Source organism: Cryptomeria japonica, chromosome 7 (assembly GCF_030272615.1).
Source record: "Cryptomeria japonica chromosome 7, Sugi_1.0, whole genome shotgun sequence".
Classification (NCBI taxonomy): Eukaryota; Viridiplantae; Streptophyta; class Pinopsida; order Cupressales; family Cupressaceae; genus Cryptomeria; species Cryptomeria japonica.
Genome location: NC_081411.1, coordinates 258,990,001 through 259,012,422, shown reverse-complemented (window position 1 = coordinate 259,012,422; position 22,422 = coordinate 258,990,001).

Genomic DNA, 22,422 nt, shown 5'->3' with positions numbered 1-22,422 from the left:
GGGAAAATCATCTTTCAAAGAAGCTTTATTTAAATCTTGAAAGTCAGTACACATTCTTATTTTATTATCTGATTTAGCCACAATGACAATATTTGAAATCCATGGGGAATAATCAATAGGGCGGATAAATCCAGCCTCCAATAATTTTTCAATCTCAGCCTTAACAAGCAAAGCTACCTTAGGATTCATTTTTTGAATCTTTTGTTTCACAGGCTTAGCATCAGGAACTAAGACAATATTATGAGTGACAATCTTAGGATCTATACCAGGCATGTCAGAATATGTCCAAGCAAAGATCTCAGGGAATTCACGCAATAAATCTTCATATTGTTTTTGTTCCTCTCCGTCCAGACATTTTCCAATTTTAATAACTTTTTCTTCATTGCCAGAATCCATCTTAACATCAATGGTGTGACTCATTAGAAGATTACTTTCTTGAGGAGTATCCTTTAACTGAGGAAATTCTTTCACAATCTCATCGTTATCAGTCTCTTTTCCAAAATAGGCTTCAGTGTTCAAACAATAAGGGAATCCCGTATTGTGATGATAACGAGGAAGAGTATCATATGCTCCTAAAAACTCAGCTAAAGCATCATCGGTAGGAAAAACATCCAAAGCACAAGCACACGAAGGATCAATATACTCAGGGTGTCTCATTGGTAGAGATGTAGAAATAACATTAACACTAATACATGGTCTTTTAGAAGCTTTAGTTCACTTGCAGGGATTATAACCAAGTCCAAAGGCATAATCATAAAGATTATTCTCTAGAGGAACCTTTATTCCCTATTCATGAGCGCTACAGCCATTTCCATTATACCCATGCTTAGCTAGAATACGAAAACCATGACCATAACGATCAGCCATTTCAGAAAGAGAAGGTGGTTTTTCATAAGACAAAGAATCAAACCCTTCAGAATTAGAAGTGTGAGGAGAAGAAGTCTGAGAAGCAGCCACGAAGTTATTGCTCATAGGCTCAGGGAATGTTGATTGATTTTTAGCTTCTTCCTTCTTTTCAACTTTAAGCTCTCTAGAAGGAACCTTATATTCACCTACAAAGGTGGGATTAAAATCAAGAGATCCCCAATCATCTTCTGCGAGAACCTTCTCAGGATCAAAATCCTTCTTATGTGTAGATTCAAGTCGAGAAGAATCTTCTTCAGGAGCTCCGGACTCATCCACAGAATTTTGATCATCAGAGAGCGAGGATTCATCGATAAGTATCTTGTTTAAAGAGTCATCACTAGACGAGGAAGGCTTAGAAGAACCCGCTTTGGAAGTAGATGTTCGTAAACAAGCTTGGAAGTTAGTATCACCTATCAAGGTACATGTCTTATTGTTATAAATAAATTTAACTTGTCTATGCAATGTAGAGGGGACAGCTTGCATACTATGAATCCAAGGTCTCCCTAATAGCAAGTTGTATGTTAGATTTCCCGACATAACATGGATAGGAGTAGGCAAAGTAACAGGCCCCATTGTGATGGGTAAGGTGATAATACCTAATGAAGTTTTAGCCACATTATCAAAGCCTTGAATAGGACGAGAGTCAAGCTCAATTAGGGATGTATCCACATTCATCTTATGCAAGAGATTAATGCTACACACATTAAGACTAGAGCCATTATCTACTAATGTTCATCTTATAGCAGTATCATTTATAATAACCACAATCATCAAGGGATCATATTGATGTTGAATTTCACTAGTAGGCAACTCATCTTGAGTAAACACAATATGAGCTTTAGGATTCATCACAGAGTTAACCAAAGACACTATATTACTAGATGTATTCAGTGGAGGAACATTCAAATCTTTCAAAGCATCTTGTAACATTCCGTGATGAGCAGAAGAAGTTTGAATCAAATCCCAAAGGGATATCTTAGCAGGGGTAGCTTTAAGTTGTTCTATGAGATCATATTCCTTACTAAGAACTTGTGAAATATGTGGAGCTTGCAGAAGAATTGGTTGAGGATTAGGAAGAGAAACTGGAGTAACAGGAGGAGGATTAGGCTGCCTATTATTTCTAGTATGATAAGTATGGGTAACCCCATGATAACTCTCTCTAGTTAATTGCTTGGCATAACTATAAGGACTTATAGGCTTTCTTCCTTGCATGGTGATGATAGGTTTATTTGGAGTAAGAAAGGAATCATACCCCCCTTGGATAGTAAGGAGAGGTAATTAAGGAACTTGAAAGGTGGGAGAAGGACAAGCACCTTGGACTTCAAAGAGAGGCTTATTATGCTCATTCAGGTTTATCATGTTAACTAATTTAGAAGTTTTGTTCTTGTTTAGAGATTTCGATAAAGCCACAAAGTCATCAAGAGCATCATCCAACAAAGCATGATCATATCTATTAAAAGGTTTATCTTTTGATTCAAAAGGAGACATCTCCTCATAGAGGGGATTATTGAAAACAATCATGTTACTAGATTCAGTGGAAGAGTTGATAGGAATGTACCCTTGAGAGGAATCATTCAACTTATCTTTCTCATCACAACGAAATGGCATAGTAACAAGGTTTATAAGTTTTTGGTAAAATGAAGGTTTGGCCTCTTTAGGATTCAAAAACTCATCTAAATCTTCATCTAACTCATCTTGGCTATACTCATAATTGGCATAATTGCATACATCATCATAAATATGAACATCTTGCAAATAAAAATCCGACATTTTGAAATAAAAGTTGCATAAAACTTAGACACACAATGCAAAGAAACAAAGAAACACCCTCTTTTTTTTTCTTCTTTTTTTTTTTTTTGAAAATGAAACTTAAATGAAACACACTAAATCTAGATCTAGATCTAACAAATGCAATGCGAGATAAAGAAATAATTCGATTCACGTCGGGTTCACCAAAATGTGTAGGGGAAAAAGCGAGACTAGGCTAACATGTCCTAATCCTACCTTTTGACACACATTACGGAATACGAAAGAGCCTAGAGGTATCACACAATTGGCTAATTCTTTTTGGTGAACGAGAGAGCCACGGGCTACCTATTAGGGTTTCTATTCCTTTGTTGTAATTGAAAGGGTAAAATTATGCAAGTTCAATTCCTAACCCCAAAATGCAAGTATGAACTAATAACAAGATTGCAGAATTGAAGTTAAACAATGGAAAGCTACAAACACAAGGACAAGACAAGAATGCAGATGCATACCCGGAGTTAAAATCTAAGTGATAATGTTCGCGATGGGGGCACGGGCACCACTGTCCTGATTCTGTTCCTGAAACTGCACCTGAAACTGCCACTTTGCAACTTGGAAAACTGTCGGAAATGCAAAAAATTGTTGTCTGTCAGGAGGACCAGGGCACCTAGCGCCCCTGTCCCAGGCACTAGGGTGCCTAGCACCCCTGTCCTAGTAGGACCAGGGCACCCCACACCCTTGTCCTAGTCTTCTGCTCTGAAACTTGGTGTATGGTTCAGTCTCCTTCTGCTTCTTTCGGATCTGCAACTTGCGGCGTCGTGTGAATCCCAAAATTTGCACTTATATCTGAAAAGGTGTTTGGGCAGCTATATAGGGTTTTACCTTAGTCAAACCCCAGCTTCGGTGATTTCCACCTCCATGAATAGCCAAGTTGTATTGTAAAAGTAGTGTGTGTGCAGACCTTGTGTGTGTGCAAGATCTAAAATGCAAGTAAGCAAACTAGAGCAACCTAGAAAGTAAACCCTAATTGCTTGTAAATGACAATGTAAATGCTCCAAATCAAGATGTAGAGTGATCTAAAGCATGAATACAAATGATGTAAGGAAGCTTATGCAAAGACATGAAAACAACATGAAATCATACCCAACCCCAAGGGGGGGGGGGTACAAGCCAATCTTCAGTCGGTGATCCCTTATTGCTCTTCAATGCCTTCAAAGCCCTAAATGGATGCATGAAATGGATGGATGTTTGATGGATGGATGTTGAATGTTGTTGAAGTCTTCAAAGATCTGCTCTTTCATTGCATAGAAGGTTCCTGAAAATAAAATTTGAATCCTTTCAAATGAAGAAAGAGAGCTCTTATATATGAAACCCTAGGTCTTAATTCCAAGTTTTGGCCGACCTAGAGATTGAATATCCCGCCAATTTCTTGGGGTTAAGCTTTATTTTATGATTGGATCGCGCTCCTAAAATTTCGGGAAAAATGTTCGGGACCGTGTGCACTCCGAGCGCCATGGTCCCGGCAACGTTTCACCAAATTTTCAGGGCCATAAGATATGATGATTTTTGAGAGAATCCCGAAGTTACAGGTGATTTTGAGATGTTTTGACCCCCGAAATCAAGCCCCCAAGTTCAAAATAAGACCTAATTAGGGTTTTTGATTAAATGATGTATTGGAGGAATAAAATGAAAGGGGCACACTTTAATGAAAGGGCCCAACTTTATGATGTGGAGGACGATGAAATAGGACCTTAGACCTAATTAATTTGATTAATTAAGTGCTAAAGGAGAAATGCAATGCAAAATGCAAACTGCGCCAAGGCAAGTGCTAAACTAGGTGTGAAATTGTACTACTTTAGCAAGTGCGTACAATTTACAACGCTACAAGATCTTACATCATTTGATACAAACCCTAAGGCCTAAACCAATTAGGTCAGCCACCTAAAAGTTATTACAATAAGATCATTACTTAAATCCATATTACAATGATATTCCATGTCAGCTTAAGACAAAAATAACAATAACCAATCCATAAAACATCCTAAAACATCCTGGTAACGTGTAGAGTACACGTTATCATGATATCGGTCCATAACCTAGATAGGCACTAGACCTATTCTGAGTCCACCATACCAAAGCAATGTCTTCAAGCAGTTGAAGCACAATCAAAGAACATCTTCAGCATCCTGAAATCCATATAGAAGTTTCACCAACACTAATTATGCATCCTGTCAAGATTCCTCAGTGAAAGCTCTGTCGATAGAGCCTTAAACCAATGCTGATAAAGGTTTATAAGAGTTTATGACAACATTCAATTACCAAGTCAATACCAACTAACCAAAACATGCTCTAGAAGCATGTATCACATGTAACCAAACATATTCCATAGATCCAAACATTTTGGAAGTGTCCAACAGATAGTCTCTTCTGTCGATAACACTAGATCTTCTACTGGTAACTACAACCTATTTTTTTGTAACCAACCATAATAGGTAGTGTTGACATCAATGACAAAACATAAATGCAACACATAATCAATTCATCTAATAATACCAACAATCTCCCCCTTTGGCATTGATGGCAACACTAGATGTGAAAAATATCTAAGTACCAGGAAATGCCAAACAAGTCTCCCCTTGTGGAAGACAACCAACAATCTCCTGAATATCAATAACTCTCCCCTTGTGAATGATATCTCTATAAAGTTCTATATTTATTTTTCACATCACTATTTCTACCCCTTTGACATCAATACCAGAAATATGACAAAAATATCAAAGCAATAATGTAAACCTCTGAATCTCAAAGTTGACTACTCCCGCTAAGTAGTAGCACCACTCATCCATGTCCAAATGAATAATGTCTTTGGTAATGCATCTCAGACTGATGAAAAACTACATCAATCAAGTCTTTGTCGGAGGGGCAGAAACCCCTGACCTGTCTCTCAAATACTCAAATGATTCCTTAGATAGTGGCTTAGTGAATATGTCTACAATCTATTCTTTAGTGTTTACATAAACCAATTTGACTTCCTTTCCTTCTACCTTGTCCTTCAGAAAGTTATACTTTATTGATATATTCTTAGTCTTAGAGTGAAATATTGGATTTTTAGACATGTCAATAATTGCAGAGTTATCATAGTAGATAAATACTAGTTCACTAAAGATTACCCCAATATCCTTCAACATTTGCTTCATCTACAAGACTTGAGTGAAATTAGTTGTTGTTGCAACATACTCAACTTCTGCAGTAGATAAAGAAATGCATGACTGTTTTTTGTTGATCCATGAAACCAGTTTCTTTCTAAGAAAGAAAGCTCCACCAGAAGTGCTCTTCTTGTCATCAGTATCTCCTGCCCAGTCTGAGTCAGTATATGCACATAAAGTGAAATCATCATTTTTAGAATACCATAAACCATATTTTGTTGTTCCTTGCAAATACCGGAATATCCTCTTTACTGCATATTCATGATTTTCTTTAGGATTACTTTGATATCTTGAAACAATACTTACTGCATTCATAATATCTAGTCTAGTTTGAGTTAGATATAACATACCACCAATCATAGACTTATACCTTGTCAGATTTACCAGTGTATAAGTATCCTTGATAGATAATTTCTCACTTGTCACCATAGGAGTACTTACCGGTTTGGAATTATCCAATACCAATCTTCTTCAACAATTCCTTCAGATACTTTGTTTGATAGATAAAAATGCCTTTGTCAGTTTGAGTAATCTACAAACCTAAGAAAAATCCCATCTCACCAATCATGAACATTTCAAATTCATTCTTCATATTGTTAGCAAATTCCATGCACAATTTATCTTCTCCTCCAAAAATGATATCATCAACAAATACTTCAACAATCAAAATATCATTATCAGTGATCTTATAATATAAATTACTATTAACACTGCCTTTAGTAAAACCAAGCTTCAAAATATATCTATCCAACCTTGCATACCAAGCTCTAGGAGCCTGTTTCAATCCATATAAAGCTTTCTTCAATCTACAAACCATATCTTTATCATCTGTAAGTGAAAATCCATCAGGTTTCTCAATGTAAACTTCTTCCTCAAGTTCACCATTCAAAAATTCACATTTAAATCCATTTGATAAACCTTATAGTTCTTATAAGCTGCATAGGCAAGAAATAGTCTAACAACTTCAATTCTATCTACAGGTGCAAATGTCTCACCATAATCAATTCCTTACATTTGAGAATATCCTTTACAAACCAATCTAGCCTTGTTTCTTACAACTTGACAATCCTCATTCAGTTTATTCCTAAAAACCCATTTAGTTCCAATTACATTCTTATTTTTAGGTTGGGGGGTAAAGGACCAAGTTTCATTCTTCTCTATCTGATCTAATTCATCTTTCATAGCCTTTAACCAATGTTTATCCTTACAAGCTTTAATAACAGTTGTCGGTTCAACTTGAGAAATAGGACATACCTCTTCATTTGCTAGGCTTCTTCTTGTCATAACTCCCTTGTTCGTTTCTCCAATGATTTGATCTTCAAAATGATTTAATCTTACATACCTTGGTGCCTTCTGAACTTCAAGTTCACTACTCTGATCATCAGTCACAGTTGAATTTTTTGATTGTGCCAGTGTAACTATCTTAGTTTCCTTTACCGGTTGAGGCATTGTCAGTTCAATTATGATCATCTCCACTATCGGTTCCCTATCATATGATATAGATTGAGTTTTGTACTGCTCATCCACTTTTACATTAGCACTCTCCACAATTTTCTACAATCTTTTGTTATAACATCTATATGATTTTCTTTGAATTGAATAACTGAGAAATATCCCTTCATCACATCTAGGATCAAACTTTCTAATTAAATCATCTCTTTTGATATAGCACTTACTTCCAAAAATTCTGAAATATTTAACAGTAGGTGTATGTCCAAACCATAATTTATAAGGGGTGTTACCAGTTTCACCTTTGATGTGAACTCTATTGAATGTGTAGACTGTTGTACTAATTGCTTCTCTGCAGTAGATATGACGCAATTTGGCTTCCATCATCATAGATCTTGTTGCATCCAAAATGGTTTTAGTCTTTCTTTCCACTACTCCATTCTACTGAAGATTCCTAGGTGCAGATAACTATCTCCTGATTCCATTTGTCTCACAATAACTATTAAATTCATGAGAAGTGAACTCATCACCATGAACTAATCTTAGACATTTGATTTTCAATCCAGTTTCTATTTCAACCTTTTCTTTAAAGATCTTGAATTTCTCAAAGGCTTCAGACTTCTCCCTAAGAAAAGTCACCCACATCATTCTAGAATAGTCATCAATAATCAACATAAAATACCTATCACCTTGAAATCTTCTAGTCCTTGTTGGACCACATAATTCAGTGTGCATCAAATCAAGTATATCATTAGATTTATCATGTATGCTCTTAAAAGAACTTCTAACTTGCTTTCCCAATTGACATTCCTTACTTACTGAATTATGAGGCTTCATAATCTTAGGTATATCTCTAACTACCTTAGTTGAACTAATCTTAACAATACAATCAAAATTAACATGACACAACCTCTTATGTCATAACCAACTCTCATCAATATGAGAAATCAAACATGTCTTATTACTAGTGTTCAAGTGAAAGATATTACCTGCAATATCCAAACCAATCTTGTTAATGATTTTGCATTTTCTATCTTTAAACTAAAGTTGGAAACCCTTGTCCACCAATTGACCAACACTCAAAAGATTATGCTTTAAACCTTCTATATAATAGACATTATGAGTGTTATGCTTACTATCCAAAGAAATAATACCTCTACCTCTGATCATACATGCTTTGTCATCTCCAAATCTGACTTGACCACCAATGTATTCTTGTAGGGACTAAAATTTCCCTTTATCTCCAGGCATATGATGTGAGCATCCACTATCAATTACCCATTCATCCTTATCTTCAACTTTTGCTGCCAGGGCCTTTTCTTCATTTTTGATAGCCGGTTCTAGTTCATCTTCCTTTAAAACATAGAACACCCATTCCTTTCCATTGCTAGATACACTAGCAAAGTCTTCTACTAGTTCATCTCCAGAGTCATTATTTACTCCTTCCTCATCCACTATGTAGCATTGTTTACTTTTCTTGAATCTATATCTGTCTTGGTTAGGGTTAAATGATTTCTTAACTCTTTCCTCAAACCTTGCATTCCTTTCAAGACATCTAGATGCAAAATAACCAATCTTATTACATGCAAAACATTTAAAAGGTTCTTTTCCTTCATACTTACTTCCAATCGGACCTTTAGGTACTCTTTTAGAAAATAAGGCTTCAAGTTGCTCAAATTGTTCATCTTCTTTCCTCATGTCTTCCAATTCCTTTGCATATTAAACTTTTGAATCACTTTTACCAGTAGATGATGATGATGATGCATGAAAAGTAGGTTCAGAATTTATAGCTCCAAAAGATCCAAATTCTTCAAGCTCAAAAGTAGATAATTTCCCAATTAGAATGTCTTTGTTAACTAAAGAGTTAGCCATTATTCTCAACTCATTAATTGCAGTTTCCTTCATCTTGTAAGTCGGTAGAAGGGCTCTCAAGACTTTGGAAACTATTTCATCTTTACTCTAAAATCCTCCACAAAATTGAATTCCCATAACAATATCATTCACTCTTTCCATAAACACATCAATTATTTCATTACCTTCCATCTTTAAGTTTTCATATCTTACCCGGTAACCATCAAGTTTAGCAATTTTGATAGTAGGATCACCTTCATTTAGATTTTCTAATTTATCCCACATAACCTTTTTTGATGATTTATCAGTTAATCCCATGATCTGTTGATCAGTAAGTGCACACAAGAGGGCTTCTCTAGCTCTACAATCATTTTTAATATTCTTATCCAAGTCTGCAGGAGCAAGATTGCCATATGTCAGATCATAAGGTGTGTATCCTTTCTAAGTGATCTCCCAAATATCATTTCCAAGACATCTAAGATGAGTCTCCATTTGAATTTTTCAATATCCCATAATTTGTTCCATCAAGCTTAGGCATTTCTCTTCTGAAAATAGTTGTCGGTGGATTAGAAGTGTTAGCTGCCATAGGATCTACCTCAAGCGGTTAAGCTTCTGCAAAAGAGGACCAAAGATCTTATACCAATTGTTAGGATAACTGGTGAACAATTGAGAGAGGGGGGGGGGTGAATCAGTTGTTAACAGATTATAGCATTTAATCCATTTAATAACCTTCAACCAGATTAAGTATTGGTAAAGCAAAAAAAGATACCATTAAACAATACAACTTAACAATTAAATAGATAACCAATGCAAAGCAACCATACCACATAACACCATGATTTGTACATGGAAAACATGGAAAGGGAAAAACCATGGTGGGAAGCCTACCCATAGTCAGATGATACTTCTTCAAAAAGAATGTGTTACAATGCGGGGCCTGCACTTGTAGGAAGGCACACTACCTAGAGTGTACTACTCACTATAAAAGAGTCTCACTGACTACAGAGAGGCTAAAACCATCTCAAGATAAATAGACAACAATCCAATAGAGTGAACTTCCAGAGATATCATCTATCATGCCTGTTTATAGTCCTGGTTAAGCTCAATACCAGAGGCCTTTGACCTCTTCCTTAATCCCAATTTGATCACCTATGATCGATCAACTCTCCTTCACATATGATATTGCATTCCAAGGCCATGAACACTTATTCCATTCCCATGCAATGATCTACAATGATATCTTACATCATTTTTATACAAACCCTAAGGCCTAAACCAGTTAGGTCGGCCACCTAAAAGATATTACAATAAGATCATTACTTAAATCCATATTATAATTATATGCCATGTCAGCTTAAGACCAAAACAACAATAACCAATCCATAAAACATCCCAGAACATCTCGGTAACATGTAGAGTACACATTATCATGATACCAGTCCATAACCTAGATAGGCATTGGACCTATTCTGAGTCCACCATGCTAAATAAATGTCTTCAAATAGTGGAAGCATGATCAAAGAACATCTTCAGCATCCTAAAATCCATCTAGAAGCTGCACCAGCACCAATTATGCATCCTGTCAAGATTCCTGAGTGAAAGCTCTGCTGGTAGAGCCTTAAACCAAATCCGGTAAGGGTTTACAAGAGTCTATGATAGCATCCCATTACCAAGTCAATACCAACAGGCCAAAAAACGCTCCAGAAGCATGTACCAAATGTAGTCAAACATATTCCATAGAGCCAAACATGTCGGAAGTGTCCAACAGGTAGTCTCTTCTACTGGTAACACTAGATCTTCTACTAGTAACAAAAAGTTGTTTGCCAGTAACCAACCATAATAGCTAGTGTTGACATCAATGAACAAACATCAATGCAACATATAATCAATTCATCCAATAATGCCAATAGCGAATCTCCTCTCCTGCTTTGCCTTGCAGGAATGAAGTTTTTTTAAGTCTTTTGCTTTTCCTAGTACGAATGAAGTTTTTCGAAGTCTTTTGCTTTGCAGAGTAATTTGAAATTGAAATTGACCTATGGGATATTATAATTATATGTAAATCTGATATTTCAAGTGCATAATTAAATGGGATATTATATGGGTAACTATAATTAAATGGGATATTATAGTTATATGTAAAAATTAAAATTTACCTATGGGATATTAAACATTTTTATATGAAATTGTAAATATTGCAAAGGTATGGGATATTATATGGGATATTATACATTTCTATATGTAATTACATGTAAAAATTAAAATTTACCTATGGGATATTAAACATTCCTATATGCATTAGATACATTTAGTTAATTATATCCATTAGGGATCTGCTTTGATTAGGATTAATTCAATTGGATACTTTTGGGATGCAAAAAGGTGGTGATATGTCCTAGTAGGTGTTGGTTCTCAAATCAATAGATTAGATAAGTTCTAAGGGAATGCCAACTCCTATCTTTGAACTCTCCAATTGATTTGGCCGACTAATAGAGTGAACCTTTCAAGGTTGCTAACTTCGTCACTTTAGGCTCTACAGAACCTAGGTGGGTGTACCTACTCACCAATCAATTCTCCAAATTGGTGCTTTTTATATCAGATTATACACTGTATTTCCTACTTCTAGTGTTTATCTCAAAGTGGCATATACCTTTGGGATAAAATATAATATTGTTTAAATTACTTGATATCTTCTACATTCCTGATTATCCTTTTATTGATTATCTCTTGTTTCAATTTGATTACTTCTTACTCATGTTCTCTACTTCTATCTCCTACTAACATACACATAAATCTAAAAATGATTTGTTTGATCTTGTATTGAATTTTATCTACAACTAGACTAGTGTCTTATTTCCTTTGGGTAATAGAGTTATTTATTTACATAACCTATGTATAACTTTGAGAGACATTTTTTTAAATCCACTTTCAAATAGATCTGTCAGCTACCCAACCTCCAATGTTAAATAGCTAAATGATACTTTTCACAATTAGTTTAATTGAATTTAACTTTCCTTTGAAAGACCAGTTAAACAAGATACAATAGGCAAAATGATTCTTAGATGTATCTTGATAATCCAACCATGTAACATCACATAATTTCTTCACACAAAGATTTAGAGAAGGAATTATCAGTCATAGATAAAAGTAGCAGAGAATTTTTTGAAAATTAAAATCCATAGCAATTGCAAATAAGAGAACCCACTTTCTTTGTATTAACTTGAAATAAAGTCCTTGTCTTGAAACAAATAAAATGCTTAAAAAATTTGAACTGTAATTATCTATCTTCCAACTATCAGAACTATTTTTTCAAGTGATTACATTGAATATTTTATAATATATCAAAGGGTCATGCCCTTTGATTGAAGTCTTTTGAAAACAAATGAAAACCTATAACTAATCATCTAGATAGGAATAAATGCACATTATTTAAATGTGCTAGATACTCTTCATTGCATCTGGTGTCATAGTCATGGATTGTGTCTCTCACTTGCACTTCCATCAGTACTATGCTCTCCATGAAATCTGCTACCTTGTCAATGTCTTGGTCCCCAACAACTTTCAATGCACTTTTGAGTATGTGTTGGCACTCGCAGGTCCAACCCATTTTTTTAATTTTTATCCTCAATCTTTGTTGAGCAAGGGTAGGATGTTATTTGTGTTGTCATTGAGGAAATTTTCTCCCTCTTCTCTTAACTCTTCCAGATACCTTTTATTAGCCTTCATTATTTTTTAACAGTTCTGGACCGCATCCAGATGTGCTTCATCTACACTTTGTAATTCCTTGGACCTTTCCTATAGTCATTTATCCAATCACTCATGTTCTTTTATGATATTTTAATTCTTATGTATATATCCCAATACTTATACATCCATGTCATCATATTAGTGAATCTCTTTTGTATCAACACTGACATGGTTTCACTCTTTATTTTTATAAATTGCACCTACGGCTGATAATTTTCTTCTTACAATTTGTTGGCCTTAGTATGAGGCTATGAGCTTTTGCCCTATATCAATAATCTTTGTAGCTCCAACTATTTTAACATTTCTTTCAATTAATCGATTTATTTAGTTAACTTGACTATTTCAAGTTTACTAAATTGACCTTCTTTTACCAAAATTTAAATTTGTGCTTCATTCAACTTAGCAATATTCACCCCTAAATCAACTGTCATCATGGGGTCTACTTTTCCAACATTTAGAGTCATGATGTGTCCAAAGGCCTTTTGTGTATCAATGACCACGAACTTCTTATTTGGATGGTATAGTGACCATATTAACATAAAATATTTGTCAGAGTTGTAAAGTGATCCCATCTATTCTTGGGTCACACCATCAAGAGACAATTTGTGTTTAGCATCAATGTCATGTAGGAAAATATCAAATACTAGAGTTGAATTCAAATCCCATCCTAGAAAGATTAACACACCTGTAGACGTATAAAAATGACCACTTTCCTAAGTGAATATTTAATATTCATTTTATTCTCATTCCTTTATTTAATTAAATTAAATTTAATTAAAGCATTCACATTCATCTATTTTATTAAATAAGTTATTCAATTTATTTAATTAAATAAATCACTTTATTTAATTAAATCCCCTTTCTACCCTTTTTAATTAAATTTACATTTAATTAAATTTCTCATGGCAAATAAATAAATCTAATTTATTTAAATCCCCCACTTGCAACCACAATTGAAATAAAGTAATTTATTTTAATTAAATTTATCCTCCATCCACTTGCATTCTCCTACATCTCCCACTTGCCTCACTAAACCATCTTCTAGATTCGTCTAATCACTTTTAAATTATCCTAAATCATCTACTAAATATTGTCACATCCCTAAACAAAGGGAAGTCACTTCTCAAATGCTCAAAGTCTTTGGAAACCATTAAAGGCTTTATGTCTTCAACAAGTTAACCTTGAAAGTCTTCCAATCCATTAATGGTTAACTCAACCCTCTTGAATAATTAGAGACTTTCTCTCTAACTCAACCCTCATCCAACCCAAGGGTCTCATCAAGCATTCATTGCTTTGACCATGGTTATCCCTTTAACCCTTGCACAAGAGTTTATCCTTTGGGTAAAAGCTTTATCCAATGGGTAATCCTAACCTAAACTTAACCCTTACCTCCTAATGTAACCATGAGCTCTTCTCAAGCATTTAATTCTTCTTACATCTCCTCTCAAGCAGTCTTTTGTTGACAATTGTCACCATTTCATTGGTGAGAATTGTAAACATGGATTGATAACTTTCAATCCTGGCCCTTGTTAAGATTATCCAATCTTGACCCTTCATTGCCTTGTTTTTCCTATAAATAGAGCCCTCATTCCTCCATTTCAAGAACCAAGTCTTTAGCATCACAATTATAGGCATTTTACTAAGAATATCTAGTCATTTTATCAAGCATTTAGTCTCTCTTTGAATAGAAATAATCTAATAAATATTTTAGAAGTATTTCTATTATCATAAATAATCATATTAAGGTAGTGTATCATGATAGGATAGTTAATTTACTAATCCTTTCATCTTATCATCATATACATGATAGTTTAACTCATGTTTGTTAATATCATGCACATTTAGGATTGCATTCATGTTAGATTGATCAAACATCCCTCATTCTCATGATTGTCATCCCTAAGTCACTTTTCTCAGTGAACTGAGAACAAAGGCATTGGCTTGAGGGGTCTTGTGAGATAGATGATGAATAATGATGAACAACAGATATCCTAATTGATACTAAGAGGGGGGTGAATCAGTATAGACAAAAACTTTCTCAACAACTTATCAAGTTAAAGCAATATCAACCGGTTGTCTTCACCACTGAACTTAACCATGGCAATACCAGTTAAACACAGTAAGACTTCAAACAACATAAACTGATAAGTCTAAACACTTCAAATACATTCAATACTTGATAAAAACTTCACCCATAAACATATGCATGTGGTGTAACAGTAATACCATAACCTATTAGCTCTGTATGCATAATCACTCAAACAAAGAACCCTTAATCATCACATAAAAAATGCACAAAACATGACACACATATTTTTCATGTGGAAACCCAAATGGGAAAAATGATGGTGGGGATGAATTCCCACACGCTTGTTTTTGAACTCTTTTGAAGCTTGTTGTGTTAGGAGCCTAGTCCGGTTAGAGACTTTACAATAAGGTTCTTGTAGGAACCGATCCTATTAAAGATCACCCGATTAAGGGATGGCTATATGCCCTATTAAAGGTTGAAACCCTATTAAAGGTTACCTTGCTAGAGGATTTAAATAACTCAATAAACTTGAGTCACTTGGTTAGAGGATTTATAGTAAGCCTGTTAAAGCTACCCGGTAAAGGGATTTTCCAACTATTGAAATGGTTAGAAGACAACAGGTAAAAACTTTGATCTGATAATAGCACTACATGCAAAGGCAGATCTTTTTCAGTTCCTCTTGTCATGCAATCACACTACAATTTTCTTTTACTGGTCTGGCAGGTATCTCGTCACTCAGATACACACACAACATTTTCCAATAACTTACAATAACAAACATCATCGACCTTATAGACAACAATTAGGTCAGTAGTTGAAACCCTAAACCCTAAGCATCTTAGGTTTATGATACAAGCGGTCCAATCTTGACCGTCCAAACACTTTGCATAGAGTAATACAATCTCAAACACATCACAAGACAATCTGCATTGTTCAGTCTTCACCACACATGGGAATCAATAACTCATCACGCTTTCTTCTCATACTACCAAGAACAATGTTCATTCCCAAGGTAGACTTTTAATGCAACCAATCTTCTCATGCAAGACCCTTAAGGAAATCCTTCATGTGCACAAAGCTGACATGGCACCTTGATCTCATCCTCGTCTCTTAGCTAACTCATCATAGAATGGCATCGGTTACATCGCATAAGCTGGATTGCCAAATTGGAAACCCTAGAGCTAAGACTACCAACCGGTAGTCGCACTTAGTGAAACCCTGACACCGGTTCACTAGAGTTCTTCATACCGGTTCACCAACTTCTTTCAATCTGCATACCAGTTTACTTACACTTATTGACATCAATGACAACATACATTATCATCATATCAACATGTCAGTTCATCATATGCCAACAATATCCCCCTTTGGCATTGATGGCAATACTTGGTGTAGCATTGCAACTGTAGACATCATAGACCAAAGTATCTTCATTATCAGATATTTTCTCACCATACATCAGATATCTTATCCCCATACATCAAATATCTTCTCCCCCTTTGACAACAATGCCAAAGTGGAGGCAAAAGCTTCCATCCTTTGCTATGCTACTCCCCCTTATGGAGTAGCATCCTTCAACACATCAATCCAAAAAGATTTGACACTATAGTACCTGACTGATGTGGAGCACACAACTTTAGTTAACTTCCTGAAGGGGCAAAACCCCTAATTCACCTCTCAAATAGGTAAATGTAGTCTTCAGTAAGGGCTTAGTGAATATATCTACTAGTTGCTCCTTACTCGAAACATGTTGTAGTACAACCTCCTTATTCTTAACTTTCTCTGTCAAGAAGTGATATTTAAACTCAATGTGCTTAGTTCTAGCATGCAATAAAAAATTCTTGGAAATATTTATTGCACTTGTGTTGTCACAAAATATATTCACCGATTCAGATACAAGTACTTTGAAACCTTCCAATACATGTTTCATCCAGATTACTTGAGTGCAGTTCATAAATGCTACCACATATTCTGCTTCAGCTGTAGACTGAGAAATATAGCTCTACTTCTTGCTTGTCCATGAAACTAGTCTTCCACCAAGAAAGAATGCTCAATGGGTTGTTCTCTTCCGATCGTCCACATTACCTACCCAATCGGCATCGGTATATACTTTGAGGTTATAGTCACCATTATATGGATACCACAATCCATAGTCAATTGTTTCTTTCAGATATCTAAGAATCCTATTGACAGCTACCAAGTGGGAATCTCTTGGAATTTTCTAAAAATGAGCTACTATGCCTGCTGCATGAGCAATATCTTGTCTATTGTGCACCATATAGTGCAACTTACCAATCATTGACCGATACTCCTTTTCATTTACCAGCGCTGAATCATCTTCCTTAATGAGTTTACAGTCGACCACCATTTGTGTACCAACTAGTTTTCTCTCCTCCATGCCAAAGGTCTTCAATACCTCTTTGACATACTTGGACTTGGTAATAAAGATACCCTCTTTCATTTGCTGAATCTGTAAACCAATGAAGAAATTTATCTCTCCAATTAGAGACATCTCAAACTCTTTCTTCATTTCATCTGCAAAAGCATGACACATTTTATCATCTCCTCCAAAGATTATGTCATCTACAAATACTTCACAGATAAGATCTGATCACCTTCAGATTTTAGATAGATGTTTCTATCCTCACTTGTTCTCTAAAATCCAATCTTTACAAGATGAGAGTGTAACCTTTGATGAAATGCCCTAGGTGTTTGTTTCAATCCATACAGGGCTTTGTGTGATCTACACACCATGTTATTATCTTCTGATAAGGCAAACCCTTCCAATTGCTCAATATACACTTCCTCTTTTAGGATTCCATTCAAAAATGCAGACTTCACATCCATCTGATAAACCCTAATCCTTTAAATTCTGTAAATGCAAGTAGCATTTGGACACCTTCTAGTCTAGCCACAGGAGCAAAGGTTTCTCCATAGTCTTCTCCCTCTTCCTGAACATATCCTTTGCATACAAGTCTTTCCTTTTTCCTTACAAATGTGCCTTCTTCATTTAGCTTATTCCTGAAGACCCATCTGGTACCTATGACATTTTTGTGTTTTGGTCTAGGTACTAGAGACCATGTTGCATTCTTTTCTATTTGGTATAGCTCCTCTTCCATTGCTTTAATCTAGTCTTTCTCTATTAGTGCTGCTCTAGAAGTCTTGGGTTCTAATTCAGAAATCATGCAAGAGTTTTCTTTCACTTTTCTTCTTATGAGTATCCCTGCATCTTTATCTCCTATTATTTTCTTTGGATCATGATGTAGTTTCACATATCTAGGAATGACTCTAGCTTGATCTACTAGCTTTTCTTATTCTCTTTCACTTACATCTTCTTCTTCTCCTACTGCAGCTTCTGTGAGTACAGGAACACTGAGAACTTTACTTATTTCTTTCTTAACCAGTTCCCAGAAGGCTATACCTGGTTCATCTTCCACTTCTTCACTGCAAGTTTCCTCAGTTTCCTCAGGGGATTCATCAACCTTGACATTGATACTCTCAACAATTTTATGTGTTCTATTGTTGTAGCACTTGAGAGCTTTTCTCTTAGTGCAATATCTCAGAAATATTCCTTCATCACTTTTAGCATCAAATTTGTTCAAATGCTCACCTCTCTTGATATAGCACTTACTCCCAAATACTCTAAAGTAACTCACAATGGGAATTTTTATGGTCCAATACTCATAACGGGTTTTAACTCTACCTTTCTTGATGAGTACTTGGTTCATAGTATAGATTGCAGTGCTCACCGCTTCTCTCCAAAAAGTGTGAGCAACCTTTACTTGGATCAACATTGTTCTAGCCGCTTCAACTATAGTCCTATTATTCCTTTCTGCTATGCCATTTTGTTGTGGTGTCCTTGGGGTAGACAACTACCTCTTGATACTGCTATCTTCATAGTACTTGTTGAATTCATCAGAAGTGAATTCACCTCCTTGATCAGTTCTTAGGCATTTTATCTTTTGACCACTTTCCTTCTCTACTAATTCTCTAAAGGCTTTGAACTTTCCAAATGCCTTAGACTTGTCTTTCAAGAATGTGACCCACATCATTCTTGAGTAGTCATCAGTAAGAAACATGGAATACCTATCTCCCTAAATACTTCTAGTTTTCATAGGACCACACAAATCAGTATGCACAAGGTCAAGTAATTTTTCTACTAAAAAAGACTTACCTTTGAAAGTTGAGGAAGACATCTTCCCAAGTTGACATTCTCTACACAAGGAATTCTCTAGTTTGTTCAGCAAAGGCAATCCTCTTATTGCCTTGATCTTACTAGCCTTTACAATATTATCAAAGTTCATATGACAAAGTCTCCTATGTCATATCCAACTGTCATCAAACTTAGCCATTAGACACCGACTTATCTTGGCATTCAACTAAAATAAGTTACCTCTGGTTTGCTTACCGGTGGAAATAAGTTCACCACTCTTTCCAATTATACTGTAGACTCTACCTTTGAACTCCAGAATGAGTCCTTTATCATTTAGGTGAGCGACACTCAATAGATCATTCTTAAGACCTTATACCCAGTAGACATCATTTGCAATGCTCTTTCCATTCAGTGAGATGGATCCTTTACCTTTCATCAAACATGGGGCATCGTTGCCAAATCTAACAACACCTCCATCATATTCTACTAGAGACAAAAACTTTCTCCTATCACCAGTAATGTTGTGAGAATAACCACTATCAATTATCCACTCATTAGAGTTTTCAATGCAAGAGACAAGTGCTTTCTTGTCAGACACTTCTTCCTTCACAGCTACAAATACTATGTCCTCATTTTCTTCATCCTCAAATTCCTCATCAGTAACACCTTCATCCACTGCAACAAGACAATTTCTTCTCTTTCCTCCTTTATACTTTCTAAACCTCTCTAGTTTATTTTTATTGTCATTGTTAGGACAGTTAACTACTATATGTCCTATCTTATTGTAGGAAAAACATTTCAAAGGAAGCTTACCTCTATATTTTCTCGTACCTTTTGGAAGTCTCTTGGCAAGAAGAGCTTCAAACTCCATCAAAATTTCTTCATCATCCATACCTCTACTTTGCATGGATTCATAACTAGTACTTTCTTCTTGTCCTTTTCTGATTGGTGCAACAGATTCTCTAAAAGTTGACTCAGTCTTTTGAACACTGCCATCATAGCTATTCAACTCATATGCAGTTAACTTTGCAATGATAGAGTCTAAGGATACCTTGGTTTTATCAAAAGACCTTAGCTCCTGGATAGTAGCAACTCTGATTCCATAGACTAGTAACAATGATCTCAAGAATTTACTAACAATGGTGGCATCATCAATCATTCCACCAGTGCTCTTGATATCTCCAACAATAGTCTTGATTCTTATGCCATATTGTTGAATGGTCTCACCTTCAACCATCCTCATGTCTTCAAATTTTCCTCTAAGGCTCTCTTCCTTAGCTTGCTTTACATGTTCATCACCACCATAAATAGTTTTCAATATGTCCCATACATCTTTAGGAGTGTCCTTATCTTGTACATCAATGAACTCAATATCAGACAGACTGCTAATAAGAGCTTCCATGACTCGCCCATTTTCTTGAATCTCTCTATTCTGATCATTGGTCAGAGTGCCAGTGGGAATCACATAGGTATTCTCAACATAGCTCCAGTGTTGAGCACCCAAACTCTCTATATAGATTTTCATTCTGTCCTTCCATACTTTGAAGTTATCTCTATTGAACTTAGGACCTTCCCTCTTCATCATTAAGGTAGGATCTTTTATCTAAAGCGGTTAAGCTTATATCATCAAGGATCTGGAGTTACTCTGATACCAATTGATGAATAATGATGAACAAAAGATACCCTAACTGGTACTGAGAGGGGGAGGTGAATCGGTATAGACAAAAACTTTCTCAACAACTTATCAAGTTAAAACGATCTCATCCAGTTGTCTTCATCACTGAACTTAACCATGGCAATACCAGTTAAACATATTAAGACTTTAGATAACATAAAATGATAAGTCTAAACACTTCAAATACATTCAATACTTGATAACAACTTCACCCATAAACATATGCGTTTGGTGTAACAGTAATACCATAACCTATTAGACCAGTTTATGCTACTTAGACCAGTAATACCATAACCTATTAGATCTCATCCGGTTTATGCTACCAACCTAAGCATAAACCCTAAGCATCTTAGGTTTACAATGCAAGCGGTCCAATCCTAACCATCCAAACACTTTGCATAGAGAAATACAATCTCAAATAGATCACAAGACAATCTGCATCATTCATTCTTCACTGCACATTGGAATCAGTAACTCATCACGCTTTCTTCTCATATCGCCAAGAAGAATGTTCATTCTCAAGGTAGACTTTTAATGCAGTTGATCTTCTCATGCAAGATCCTTAAGGAAATCCTTCACATGCACAAAGCCGACGTGGCACCTCAATCTCATCATCATCTCTTAGCTAACTCATCACAGAATGTCATCGGTTGCATCACATAAGTTGATTGCCAAACCGGAAACCCTAGTGCTGAGACTACCAACTAGTAGTCGCACTTGGTGAAACCCCAACACCGGTTCACTACATTTCTTCATATCGGTTCACCAACTTCTTGCAATCTGCATATCAGTTTACTTACAATTATTTACATCAATGGCAACATACATTATCATTATATAAACATGCCAATTCATCATATGCCAAAAATAGAGAACAATGGAACATCTGTTGGTAAGTTGAGCTATTCTATATAGCTCCATAACTTGCACCAAGAGTCCCATTGGTGTGTGGACTAGTCTTGAATTCGTATTTTCCATTTCATCAAACCACTTTTCCCACACACATTTTTGGCACCCACCATGGAAATCAGGACAGTTAGTGGATAGGAGAAACATCCTAGCGTGTAGCAACCATTCTATAGCACATTTCAACCTAACCTTAGCACATTCATCTTCAAAAATAGTGCATAACAGTCTGAACATTTGGCAACTTTTCACTAGCACTCTTAGGCACCATATTAGCACATTGAAGCATTAGCCTAATGCATTGGGGGCAAACTATAGTGCTTTGGATCTAAACATTAGCACTTATTGAGGACATATTAGCACATAACCATTCCTGTCATAGCAAAATTCAAAACTCTAGTTTAGTGCATAGCGTAGGTAGCTTAGCACATTGGTGGCATTAGATAGCACATATAGATCAAACTTTAGCGCATCTAGTCTTTGTCTTAGCGCATAAGTAAAACTGAGAAAAATAAAGAGAAAAATTGAGCATTCTTGAAATTTTTTATCATTAGTTTCGAATAGCCTTTTGAATCTTCAGTCGACATCACCAGGGAAAACTTGGATCAAAACATCAGAAAATATTCTGAATAATCAAAAAAGTCATTCTTAGAACAACAATTGTCAGAATCCAAAACCAGCTAAGGATAACACTTTCTCCTATCAAAATCAGGTAACATCATCACATTGATCAAAAGGTCCACCAATTAAATGAATT